We start from the raw sequence: 12,777 nt of genomic DNA, 5'->3' as shown, positions 1-12,777 counted from the left end.
CCGCTCCCGCTCCTGCTCCCACTCCTGCTCCTGCACCCGCTCCTGCTCCCGCTCCCGCTCCTGCTCCCGCTCCCGCTCCTGCTCCCGCTCCCACTCCTGCTCCCGCTCCCGCTCCTGCTCCAGCGTTTGGGTCTCAGGAGCCAGCACCATCACACTGCCCTCTCCCTCAGACGAGCCCCAGCTCAGTCTATCAGGGAACCTTCTTCATTCCACCTCTAAAATAGCTCCTCGTCCCTGTCCTCTCCTCCCCACCGCCACCGCCAGGGTCCACGATAAACCACCTCCTGTCCCTCGGCATCCTCTCTCTCTGGACAGGGAAGTACAGTGTTTCCCCACGGGACTGAAAAGAAAGTGGAGTCCCCCCAGAGGAAGTATTTCTCCCTGGAGACCATCTCTCCTGGGACTCTTAACCGGGGAGTCGCAGCCCCTAAGTGGAGTCTCAGCATCTGCTCCTGCCTCCTTCCGTCCACGCCCCTTGCACCACCAGAAGGACAGTGTACAACTGACCATGTCACGCCAATGGCCTCCTGCTGCCCTTGGGGGAAAGCCCCAGGTCCGGCCATGCTCGCTCACGTGGCCAGCGTCTGGCTGAGTATTGCCCTCCCATGCCACCTTCCTCTCCTGTTCTTCTTGCCATCGGGGCTCCGGTCATAGGCCCCCTCCATCTCTGAGCCTGACGTGAACGGACCAGGCTGCCTGTCCCCTCCACCTCTCTAGACTGCCCGTCACTCTCCACTGGCTTCAGTCTGGGCTTGCACGTCACCTTGCCAGAAGGCTTCTCCTTCGTGCACGTGTTCCCACTGCCCCACCGCCTCGCGTCCCCTGCACCTTCATGCCTGCATCCCGTCTCTAACACCTGCACTTCTTGGTGAACTCTAAGCTTCGTGAGCTCAGAAATGGCGTTGTCTGGCTCCCCCCACTGTGTCCCAGCGTATCACACGGCGGCCCGTGTGGAGCTGACCACTCAGTACCGTTGGATTCGGCAACAAGGAGGTGACTCACACACAACGCTTCTTCCTCTACGCAGCTCCCTGACTGCCCGCCCCTCCCCCAGAGGCCTCACTCTGTCCCCCGTGCCCGCTTCAGCTGGTTCCCCTGTCTGCAGTGAGCTGTGCTCCGTGATGCCTCACACCATTAGTCACCCCTTCCCGGGTGAATTCTATCTCTCCTGCCAGCTTGCAGGGCTTCAGGGCAGGGCGATGGCTTTGCCTCTTTGTGTTTGGCCCTGGCCCACAGTTGGTGTTCACTGGTGGGGAAAGGTTGACCAGATGAGTCATGACCTTGAGACTCTGTGCTGAGAAGTCGAGGGTCCTTCATTCCACCCTCATCAAGGGTCATTCAAAGCCATCTCTAAGTTCTTCATCTTCTCCTTGAACTGTGATTGATTCTCTTTAAGGGGAACAAGCTGAACTAGACATGGGAAAGGCTGGAGATAGAGCTTGGGCTGATCCTAGCACCCAGACAGGCCCTCAGTGCAGTCTCTCTGTCTCTGTCTCTGTCTCTCTCAGGATCTCCAGTGCCTCCCCACCACCCGTGGGATGATATCCAAACTCCTTCACACAGTTGATAAGCCCTTTATTTTCTGGTACCCCAACACTCACTGTTAATTCATTCAAGGACCAGAAACCTAGGAGATAACTCTACATTTTCTCATTTATTCTTGCCACTGTTCTGCGAGGCAGGTGCTATGATCCTTACGTCATTCTCCTCAAATGAGGAAACCAGCTCAAAAGGGTTAAGTGGTTTGCCCAAAGTCACGCAGCTCCTCATTGAAGACGCCAGGGCTTGAGTCCAGGTTCATCCTGCACAGGCGCTCCTGTGACCGCTGTGCCACCTGCCTCAGCTCCCCCCGCCTTGCAGCCACCACATTTGCCATCCCCATCATACTGAAATACACAGTTCCCAGAAGCCACTGCTCTCATGATTCCTGGCTTTTGCAGAAATGGTACCCACTGCCTGAGAGTTTTCCTGGCTGCTGGGGCCACCTTCCCTGATGGTCCCTGTGGGCCTGACAAGCTTCACCTTGCGCTGTCAGCCCACTGTGTCATGGGATTCGCCCTATTGTGCATTCATCCCGCTGGTGATTGGGCTCATTCATCCTCCTGTATGCCCGTGAGCAATGTGGGGGCACAGAGTAGGTGCTCAGGAAGCATTTGCGGAGTTAGTGAACTGAGCTCTGAATGGGCGAGGGAGGAGTGAAATGCACCCTCTACGTTACAACTGGTGGCCAAGAGCATTTGTGCGGGATGGGAGTCCAGGGCAGCAAACTGGGCGCAAGGTGGGGGTCTTCGTGGCAGGTGGGGGTGGAGGAGCCAGTGAAAGCAGAGAAAAGCACGTTCAGGGACAGGAGGGTTTCATGCAAGGGCCTGGAGAGATGCATGCCTCTGGACTCGATGCTGAGTGTGTGGGTTTGAGGGAAAGAAGAGCCCAGAGAGCTGAAAAGTGGAGGAGATGACGGAAGGGCGGGAGGCCCGGCCGCCCCTCCACCGCCCTGTGAACCCCTTTCCCGCCTTTCTCTTCATTCCATCTTGCTTCCTCATTCATTCTTTTGACAATCTTGCATGGGGCTTTTTGGACCACATGTTTTATCCCTTGTCACCAGCCAAACAACCCTATTATATAAATTTATTGTCCTTTCTGGTAACTTGTAGCCTTCCTGTAAACTCCCACTTTCCCACGCTGCGCTTGCCCATTGCCAGACCACAGCTCCCAGACCACTGCTGCCCATGCCTGGGTATTGCCAGACAGGGAGCAGAGGTCTCCTGGGACCCTCCTGGCTCTAGCCCTTGGAGGCTGGCTTCTGGGGCCCACCCCATCCTTGCATGAGTTCCCCATGGGAGCCTCTCATGGGTCTTATAGTGCTGGTGACAATACCCTTAACCCCCTGGCTTCTTGCCCCAAATGCCATCTCTCACTTACTCCTGGGAGCCCTGGGGAAGGATGGGCGGAGATGAACTTGACTTTGACCTAAAGGCAAACTGAGGCTTAGAGTACCAGCCTGGTTTGTTAAGGCCACACAGGTCCTAGAGGAAGTGGGTCTTGACAGCCCAGCCTTGTGCTATGTGTGATGGTTTCGCCAGGGCTGAGGACCTGGCCCTGGCCTCTCAGCAGTGACCCCGGGCCAGCCCGTGGCCATGGAAACAGCATGCTCACTATAGGGGATGGGACTCTTGCCCTGCCTCTCTGCAACTCATGCCTGGTTGAGGACAGAGTGCCCAGAGATGGCTCCTTGCCTTTCCAACCCATTTCACATGTTACATGTGGACTTTGGAGACAGACAACCCTGTGGTCAAATCTCAGTGTCTAACGTGGCTGTCTGTGTAGCCTGGGCTGAGTCACATCATGATGTCATGACTTAGCACCAGTTTTTCTATATGCACACGGGATAGTCGTACCTACCTGGGCTCAGGGGGCATACACAGAGAGCACAGACACCTGGCCCTCATAACATGGACAGAGGCCCTCATACCCATGGGGTTGTGGGACCCTGGCAGGGCGTCAGGAGGAGTGAGCCAGAGGGGAGAGAACAGTAAATGTGCCACCCCCAGATCACTGCCTCCGGCTGAGGGTGTCCCTGCAGGAAAAGGGGAGCACCAGGAACCTGTCATCCACTTCCTGAGCATGTGAAAGTTAAATATCTCGTCCACTGCCATGCCCTAATCTCCAGGAAGGGCGAGGGGCTTCGGTTCTGGAAAGGAGGGGAGACCACGGAGAAAGCAGGGGAGCGTGCTCACGTGTCAGGGTGGGTGGTGGAGGGGCCACGCCGCTCTCCTTCCCAGAAGGGCTGGGCTTCCGGGGAATGAATTGGAAATGGCCTTGCAGGGCCATCAATCACGCCGGTGCCTCCTGCCAACCTGCCAATCCTGCCGCCCATGTGCGCCCTGCCTCGCAGGATGTCGTCAGTCACCATTAGCGGAGCTCGGGCCCCACTGCAGAGCGGCTGTCACGTGTTGCTCTGGGGCCAGGGAGGGCAAGGTGAGGCCTGCGCATGCGGAAGTGGGGGGGGCACGGGAAGTGACAGGTCGGGGGCGGGTCAGGGATGCTCGCACTGCCCCCCTAGAAACAAGAGAATGCCTTTGACGAGGTCCTTCATGCAGCACTGAGCTCCTACTATGTGCAATAAACCAGGTAAAGGGCTGTGGCACAAAGATGACCGAGATAGGGCCTCGAACAGCTGAGTCCATTGGGGCATTCAGAGGTTTGGGGGTAGCGCAGGGTTTACTGGTGTGACAATAGATGTGTGTGTGGCTCGGAGCCCTAAAGGGGGGATGTCTCACTTCTAATTGGGGGGGGTCTGTGAAACTTTATAGAGTAGGAAGCTTTCTGCTCAATGCTGGCTTTTTTTAGCATGGGACATTGGCTGGATTTGTTTCCTGGGGCTGCCATAGCCAAGTACCGCCAACTGGGTGACTCAGAACAGTAGAAAAGTCTTGCCTCATAGATCTGGGGGCCAGAAGTCCAAAATTGTGGTACCCGCAGAGCTGTGCTCACTCTGAAGGCTGTGAGGGAGGACCGTTCCTTCCCACCCCTAATTTCTGGTGCCGTCAGCAATCCTTGGTGTCCTCTGGCTTGTAGGAACATCACTCCAGTTCCTGACTTTGCCATCACATGGCTGTCTTCTCCCTTGTCAGTCATATTAGATTAGGGCCAACTATGATGACCTCATCTTAACTTAATTGCACAAGCAAAGATCTGTTTCTCAACGTCATATTCACTCATTCTCAGAGTTCACACTCTGAGGTTGGTTAGGACTTTGATATATCTTTTTGAGGGTACCCAGTTCAACCAGGGGGTATAGCAGGAATCCATGAAGAACATTCCAAAGCACCCAGACCTTACTCCATCAAGAAGGGCTGCCCGGGCTCTCGGGGGTGGGGGACCACTTTTCTAGCATACACCAGACATCCCTGGGAAAGCCCAGAGTGGAAGCTAGACTTGGAAGAGGAGGGCAGTGGACATCTGTTAGGCCTTATGTCCTTTTTATAGATGGAGAAAATGAGGCCAACAGCTATCGGGTATCAGAAGAGCTGGGCTTAAATCCTCCATTAAACTCCTCTGCATCAGTTTCCTCATCTGTTAACCAAAGGGGTTGGACTAGGTGAGTCCCACAGACGCTCACCTCGTGATGCTTGAGCCTGTGAGTGGCAGCGGTGCTCGTCTGTTCGGGGCAGAGCTGGGCAGGGCTGGCCTGCAGCCCAGGGCTTTGTCTGATGTCCAGCCTAGCAGCTGCTTCCTCGCTCACCCCACATACGAGAGGGCTGGGGACCAGTGCAAGGGGCAGGAGCCCCTCTCAGTGTAAACTGCAGCCCCATGGAGATGTTCTTGGGAAACCTGACCTGTTTCTCATTAATATGAATTTCCCTGTGTCTTAGTCTCTCTTGTTTGCCCCGCAGTATCAGCTGGCAAGCCCAGGCTCCTGCAGAGAGGCTGGGAGCCCTGATTACGTCTGGGGACATGGCATTGAGCGAGGGAAATGAGGGAGTGCTAACTGGAGAGGAGGACACCTGATCTCCCTGGTGGATAAGATCAGGGGGTCAACAGCGGAGTGCAGATACCGTTGCCTCCTCCTGCGGCCACCTTTAATACCCACCAGATGGGCTCTGGGTTCACAGAGCAACAGAAGGTAGAAGCAGGGCCAGAGACTCGGCTGGTTCCCGTGTAAGGGTAACAAATGCAGCCCCCTGCCAGCGGGCTCTCTCTGTGTCCCTATGCAGGCCGCCAGGCTGCTGTCTGGGAAAGCCACCTGCCACCAGGCCACGCGAGCAGGGACAGCCAGGCCAGGGCAAGGAAGGCAGCTTGGGATGGGAGGTCAGGACAGCCTGCCCCTCAACTTCATGCCCCACCCCTTCCCTTGCACTGGGGACAACCTGTACTGTTTCCTCTCTCTCATTCTCAGAATTCACACTCTGAGGTTGGCCCTCTGTGTTCACCCTCTGGGTTTGCCTTTGATGACACTGGATTTCATGGGAGGAGCAAGAAAACTGAGTCCCAGTGCTTACCCACAAGTCCACCAGGCCACTTCCCAGTTATGGGACCTCGGCAGTGATTTGGCTCTATCAGGCTCCACCCCGCTGTGTACAATAAGGCCACTAATAGTTCCCACCCCAGGGCTTTGCTGTGTGGAGAGAATGACAGGCCTGGCATGGACACCCCCTGTGGCGAGCGCTCCGCCGGGCCTTGTTTTCCTGGTGTTTTAAGTTCTAGCGCAGTGAATTCTAATGAAACCTGGCAAGGGAGGTGCTGCAGAATTCTCCTTGTGTGAGTGAGGAACTGACAACTCAGGAAACCTAGGTGCCGATTCAGCACCCAGCAGTTTGTAAATGCGGAGACTGGACTCGGACACCATTGTCCACCTGCAAATCCAAGGCTTTCTGCCCTCATTCCAAATCACCCATCAGCTTGGGCAGTAGCCGGGGAGAGGGCTTTGTGCGGAGCTAGTACAGGCTTTTAGCCCTGTGCCCATGAGACTACTTGAAACCAGCCCCACCCTTTATACCCCAAAGGGCAGACCCAGTGCCTGACTCATGGCAGGTGGTAAAGGCAGGGGCCAGGTGACCTCTTAGGACAGGAAGGAGCACTCAGATCTTCACAGCCTTCCTCCCAAGGGCCATATGGGGCTGTGGGGTGGTGGTTGGGGGGAGAGGAGAGTGGAAGGGCTGGAGGGAGTAAGCAGAAGTGGGGGGACAGGAAAAGACCTTGTACCACACTCACTTGTTATTTTTCATTGAGATAAGAGTCCTATAAGAAAATTAACGAAGTTAAGGTGAACAGTGCAATTGAATTTAGTACATTCACGATGTTGTGCAACCACTATCCCTACTTAATTTCAAAATATTTCTATCACCCCCAAAAGGAAACCCTGTACCCTTTAAGCAGAGACTCCCCACCCACTTCCTTGTCCCCCAGCCAACTGGCAGCCACCAATCTGTGTCCTGTCCATGAATACACCTAGTCTGGAAATTTCATATACATGGACTCGTACAATGGGTGACTTCAGGTGTACCCATTGGATGGGAAGAGAGAGGCACTATTGCTGGAGCCCCCTGCGGATTCTGCCCCAAAGCCCCTGCCTCCTGGACAATCTCCAGGCTGCTCAGAGGAAGCCTCCTGTCTGTCCCAGCCACTTGGCGGCTCTCCTTCCACATGGCTGTCCGTCTTGTGGATGGGGCACCGGCCGCCCTGGGCTTGGTGTCAAAGTGGTAGGCAGCTCAGGTGGATCCCCTAGGCGAGTGGCTGCCCCTCTCAGGGTCCCAGGCATCTCATCTGTTACATGGGAGTTGGAAGGAAGGGGCCTCAGTGACAACTGTGCCCCGCATCCTCCCTGTGATGATTGGAGGAGGGACACGGTGATGCTTGTAGAGACAAAGGCACCCTGCTGACCAGAGGAGACCCACGTGTCCTTTCTAAAACAGGAGGAGTGAGAGATCGAGAGATCGTGGCGCCTACCCTTGGTCCAGAAATGGCCAACACTTGGTTGCTGGTGGGCTTTGTGCTAAGGGTGAACGCCAATAAATGCATGGAAGGCATCAGGGAGGAGGCTGAGCCCTATGTCCTAGGGAACAGGGCCTGTTTCCCTTCAGGCTGGGCACAGCCCCCGTGGGGCTGACAGAGAGAAGGAGGGTGGCTCGTGTACCCAGGTGAGTGGCTGGGGAGGGGGTCGCACATGCCACCAGCGGGCGCGGGCGGACCTCTGTGTATAATCCAGCTTGTAAATTGCTTGAGGCCTGTAGCTGCGGAAACAGCCATCGAGCCGCGTGGTGTTATTATTTATGATGAAACGCGGAGGCGCCTGCCGGGGACTGGAATGGGTTGAGCGCCGTGCGGGATGGACGGCAAATTGAACTCCAATTTTCTGCTCCGCAGTCTTTGTCACACGCCACAGAGCGCCGGTACACCCGGGTCACCAGCCTGATGAATGTGGGTTCTTCGTCAGCGGCAGGTTCCATCTCTCATGCTCTGCATGGAGGCGGACCCCGGGCTCTGTGTTTCCCTCCTCACTCAGGCCCGGTCAGACTCTTTCCCTGGGATCCAGACACAGTGCTGACCTGAGAGGACAGCAGACACCTCGCAGGGAGGCAGGCAGCTGCGGGTTCGAAACCAGGCTCCGAGGCAAGGATGTCCTCGCTCCCCCTTCCTCTGAGCTTCAGAAGAGAGCAATAAAGGGTGGTAATGATGATGACTGTCCCCCAAGGTGGTCAGGAGGATTAAATGAGAAAACACAGGGAGCTCGGAGTGGATTGTGCCTTCACAATTCTCTCTTCCCTTCTGCTGGGCTGAGTGGCCCCTCCCTGATGCCTGGGAAGGGGTGGCCTCAGGAGAAGCCACTGAAATGGGTGGGAGCCCCTGTTTGGGTGTAATGAGGCTGAGCAGGGAGCCCCCCCACAGGCCTGCTGTTCAGCTCAGCTCCCTTGGATGCATAACAGGAAGTCGAGGCTGATGCCAAGTCAGATCCCCCTGTTCCTGTCGTTCCTCACCTCCCGTTTCATCTTCTCGGGCCCAGTGAGCCATCTCCCTGGGGTGCTGGCTTTTCTGAAGGGTGAAAAAGAGGAGAAGCCCTGACCGGTTGGCTCAGCGGTAGATCATCAGCCCGGCATGTAGAAGTCCCGGGTTTGATTCCTGGTCAGGGCACACCGGAGAAGCACCCATCTGCTTCTCCACCCCTCCCCCTCTCCTTTCTCTCTGTCTCTCTCTTCCCCTCCTGCAACCAAGGCTCCATTGGAGCAAAGTTGGCCTGGGCGCTGAGGATGGCTCCATGGTCTCCGCCTCAGGCACTAGAATGGCTCCAGTTGCAACAGAGCAACGCCCCAGATGGACAGAGCATCGCCCCTGGTGGGCATGCCGAGTGGATCCCGGTCGGGTGCATGCGGGAGTCTGTCTCTCTGCCTCTCGCTTCTCACTTCAGAAAAATACAAAAAGAAAAAAAAAAAAAGAGGAGGACAAGGGGATCATCCCTGGGAAGAGTGCTACCCAGAGATTGGAACTGCTTGTCCATTTCTGTCACTGTAGCCCTTCTGTGCCTAGTGTCTAATGGTACTGACATTGGCCAAAGTAGACATTAGGGATACCCAATGTGGGTTCTTGGAAGCATCTGTAGGCCTGCCAGTCCCTTCTCTCAGCTTCTCAAGGCTTGAGGGAGGCAGATGTTTCTCTGTTACCAAAGTTGATAGTGGTACCCATGTGATGGAGGAAGCCCACCTGCTGAAGCATCTTCAAGAGAATCATCTGGGAGAATGGCAGGCACCAGGTGGGACAAGCCTCTGTGTCACCCAGGCCTGAAGGCTGCTGATGCCCAAAGCTGAAGGTCCTTTATTTTCAGGGGCCTCAGGTCCCAACTGTGAACAGGAGAATCCACGTCCCACCTCGGGGTCACCAAGGGCAAAGCAAGTGTTGTCCATGTGGCAGCATGGAGCCCTTCTTGGGAGGAATTCCAGGAGCCAGTGAAAATTGTATTATTGCTTTTACAATGCAGATGAATCTGGATAGCTGAAATGACGATAGCACTGTTCGGCAGAAACGTACTAATCGGAGATACAAGTTTAATCTCTGAACCCTCCAGCTGAAATGTGAGAAAGGGCCCCCTTCCACTCCATTCATAGCCAAATAAAACCATTGGAAATGAGCAGTATCTTTTTTCTATGCAAGGCTGGGAACGCGTTAGCATTATTTACCTGTGAGGTTCGGGCCTGAGGCTCTGGCTGTGAGGTGGGCTTGCAGAGGTCACACCAAGTAAGGGTGAGGAGTAATGACAACTGCTCTCGTGGGCTCTTTATGCCGGGCCCTGCTCTAAGCACTTCCTTCTCTCAGTAGGCCACGTTACTATTATCCTATTTCTCAGTTTAGGAGACTGAGACAGAGGGGTTACAGAGATGCTTGGGGTCACCTAGCTAGTGAGTGCCCGAGACAGTATTCAAACCCAGGTAACCCCATTCCATGGCCCAGCCCACACTGTTACTTCAGTCTCGTAACATCAGAGCGGGAAGGGAATGTGGAACAGCCCCAGGATGTCAGCCCCCAAGAGGGAGGCGGCCTGACCAAGTTCAACAACAAGTTCATTGGTGCCGTTTTTCACTTGGGGCTGTTCCTGGGCTTGTAGGTGCACTGCTCCCATCTCTGCCTCCATTGCCATTCTGTTCCTGTGTCTCTTCTCCTTTTATAAAGACACTAGTCAGATAGGTCCCCTACTGCCATATGACCTCATCTTCACTAATCACATCAACAGTGACCCTGTTTCCAAATAGGGTCTCATTCTGAGGATCCAGGAAGAACATGAATTGGGGGGTAGGGTGGCACCATTTAACCCAGTACAGGCATCAACTACTCTTGCCTGGGAGGTGACTTTACTGGCATCCCTTAGCTTTCACGTTGGACCTCATTGTCATTCATTCATTCACTCATTCATTTCTGAGCATCTTCTTTGCCTCAGACTCTGTGCCCAGTGCTGGGGAAATAGAAATCCAGGAGGCATCATCCCAGACCTGTGGTCTCTACCTGCTTCCTTCTTTTCTCTGTGGCTTCTTGGCGGGACGTACAATGGGCTGAGCAGCCTGGGTGGTGGGCTTGGGTCACACCCCCCGCCCCCGACCCTGGGTTGCGCCCTTCCACCCTACTCACAGTTCTCCAGGGCCGTGTGGGGGCTCAGTTGTGCTGCCTGCCCTGGTGGCTACCGCCCCCCCCCCCCATCAGATTAGATGTGTATTCAAACAAATTGATGATCCGTTCCATTAGATGCTTTTGGAACACACTTTTCTGAGTGAGAAATCCATTCGGCAGCAGCTGCAGAGGCCAAGGCATAATTGATTGTCGCACCCTCCCAGGCCCCCCGACGTCAGAAGGTGCCTGGCTCCTGAAGGTCACTGGCGATGATTAGATTAAGGAGGGCGAGAGCCTTCTTTCTTGGCTAATGAAGCACTTGGCATGCAGGCAGCACCGGGGCTGAGCTGGCCCGGCATCTGCCAGGAGACAGGGGAGGAGCATAAATTAGCATCTCATTGGTGGAGCAGCAGAGAGGAGAAGGAAGCAGGAGCTCAGGGACTGAAGCGCTAAGGTGCTGCCATGCCCTGGCTCGGTGGGGCAGGAGCAGGTAGGCCAAGTCAGGCATGGGGCTGGACGGAAGCAAGGAACAGCTGAGAGCCCTGGGTCCTGTGGTCTTCATCAGGCTCCAGAGAGTGCCTGTGGGTGTCTGCTCAGTGCAAGCTCCCAGAACATCTCCTCTGGCAGCAGGGGCTGGGAGGGGGCCTATAGCACTCTCTTCCTGAGCCCCCTGCCCTGCTTAGCACCTCCCCCACCTGAGTTTAGGTGGAAGAGGGACCTGCAGGGATGTTGACATTGTACAAAACCTCCTGCAACTCCAGCTGTCTCTACCCCAGTCTTGAGCCTTTGTTTAAGACCTGACAAACCATCACTTGTCAAGACTTGGTTCTTGAATCAGCTTGGAGTGTCCATAAGGGCACTGAATTTGAAGGGTTGGAGTTGGGACATCAGGATGCTATGAGCTCCTTACGGGGATGGCTTCAAGATGCAGGAAGCAAATAATCATAGTAGACCCGGCCCCCTGCCCCCCTCTCCTCCCCATCTGATTACCTCCAGAGGTCTACATGGCAGGAAGAGCCCCCAGTAGGTGCCAAGCCTGGTGCCCTGAACCTGGCATGCTTTAGCTCACTTGGTCCTCCCAGCAGTCTCTGGGGCCAGGATTGGAAGCTGTCTGTTACTCTCTGCTCAAGGTCAAACTTTAGTTAGCACAGAAGCTGAGATTTAAACCTAGCTTCTCTTCTCCTACTAGGACCTTCAAGCCAGACCCCTGGAAGAGGCTGGCACTTGGGGACTTAAACGGCGAGCAGAGCTGTGGGACAGAGGTGCCAGCTCAGCCTCTCGGGGCTCTGGCCGCTCCCTCAATTTTCTTGGCCCCTCAAGCCCATGTCTGTTCATCTTCCATACTGTCTGTACTCCTTTACTCCCAGGTTCCTCATCCTGTGCCCCCATATCCCATCCCTCTGACACCCCCATCCACGCTGGACCAGTCTCTCCTGGGATGTTCTGCTCCATTATCCTTCCAGCTGATTCTCAGGACTCATTCCCAGCCAGCCTGCATCTCACTCCACCCCCGACCTAGTTCCGAGGCCTGTCATTGGAAGCTGAGGCCAACTGTTCCTGCCACACAATTAGCATGATCTTTGCTTGCGGCTTCAAAGCCAGTGTCCTGAGAGAGGCCACTCTCCCTCACTTACCCACCTGTGGCCACAGAGTAAGACAGCTGAGGAAAGCCACATGTACACTATGGGACAATCTGGAATCTGCCAGATGTGAGTTTATGTCTGTGTGGCAGAGTCAAATGACCATACCTTCCTGGGTGTCAGTTTTCTCATCTGTAGAATGGGAATAATGATAGCAGCTTCCTTGAGAAGTTCTCATGACTCAACTGAGATGACGGACAGGAAGCATTGCACGTGTGGGAAGTCACGTACACACAATAGTGTGAAGTCAAGGCAGCAGGGCCAGAGAGGGGAGCAGTGAGTTTCGGTGAGAAGGGTCTACTCTGAGCCCTGCTTCCTCTGACTGGGAGCCCAGCCAGCTCCAGGGAGGGGACCAGGTTAGAGGACCAGCTCCAACATGCACAGACTTTCCAGCCTGCGACTAGATAGGAGGTCGTGGAGGTCAATCCAGGACAAAGGTGACTGTACACAGATAAGGGGATGGTGAGGTAAGAAGATTGCAAGAATCCCCCCCTCCACCCTGTCCCCATGCATTCCAGACGAGTCCTTGTGACTAAGCCGTCACCTT

General features: G+C 55.3%; 1 protein-coding gene across 1 annotated transcript in view; it reads left to right on the top strand.

The window, feature by feature from the left end:
• Positions 1-12,777, top strand: part of SDK2 (sidekick cell adhesion molecule 2) — a 275,265-nt gene that overhangs the window by 107,723 nt on the left and 154,765 nt on the right. The window lies entirely within an intron of this gene.

Source organism: Saccopteryx leptura, chromosome 5 (assembly GCF_036850995.1).
Source record: "Saccopteryx leptura isolate mSacLep1 chromosome 5, mSacLep1_pri_phased_curated, whole genome shotgun sequence".
Classification (NCBI taxonomy): domain Eukaryota; kingdom Metazoa; phylum Chordata; class Mammalia; order Chiroptera; family Emballonuridae; genus Saccopteryx; species Saccopteryx leptura.
This window is presented reverse-complemented; position numbering and strand designations above follow the sequence as displayed.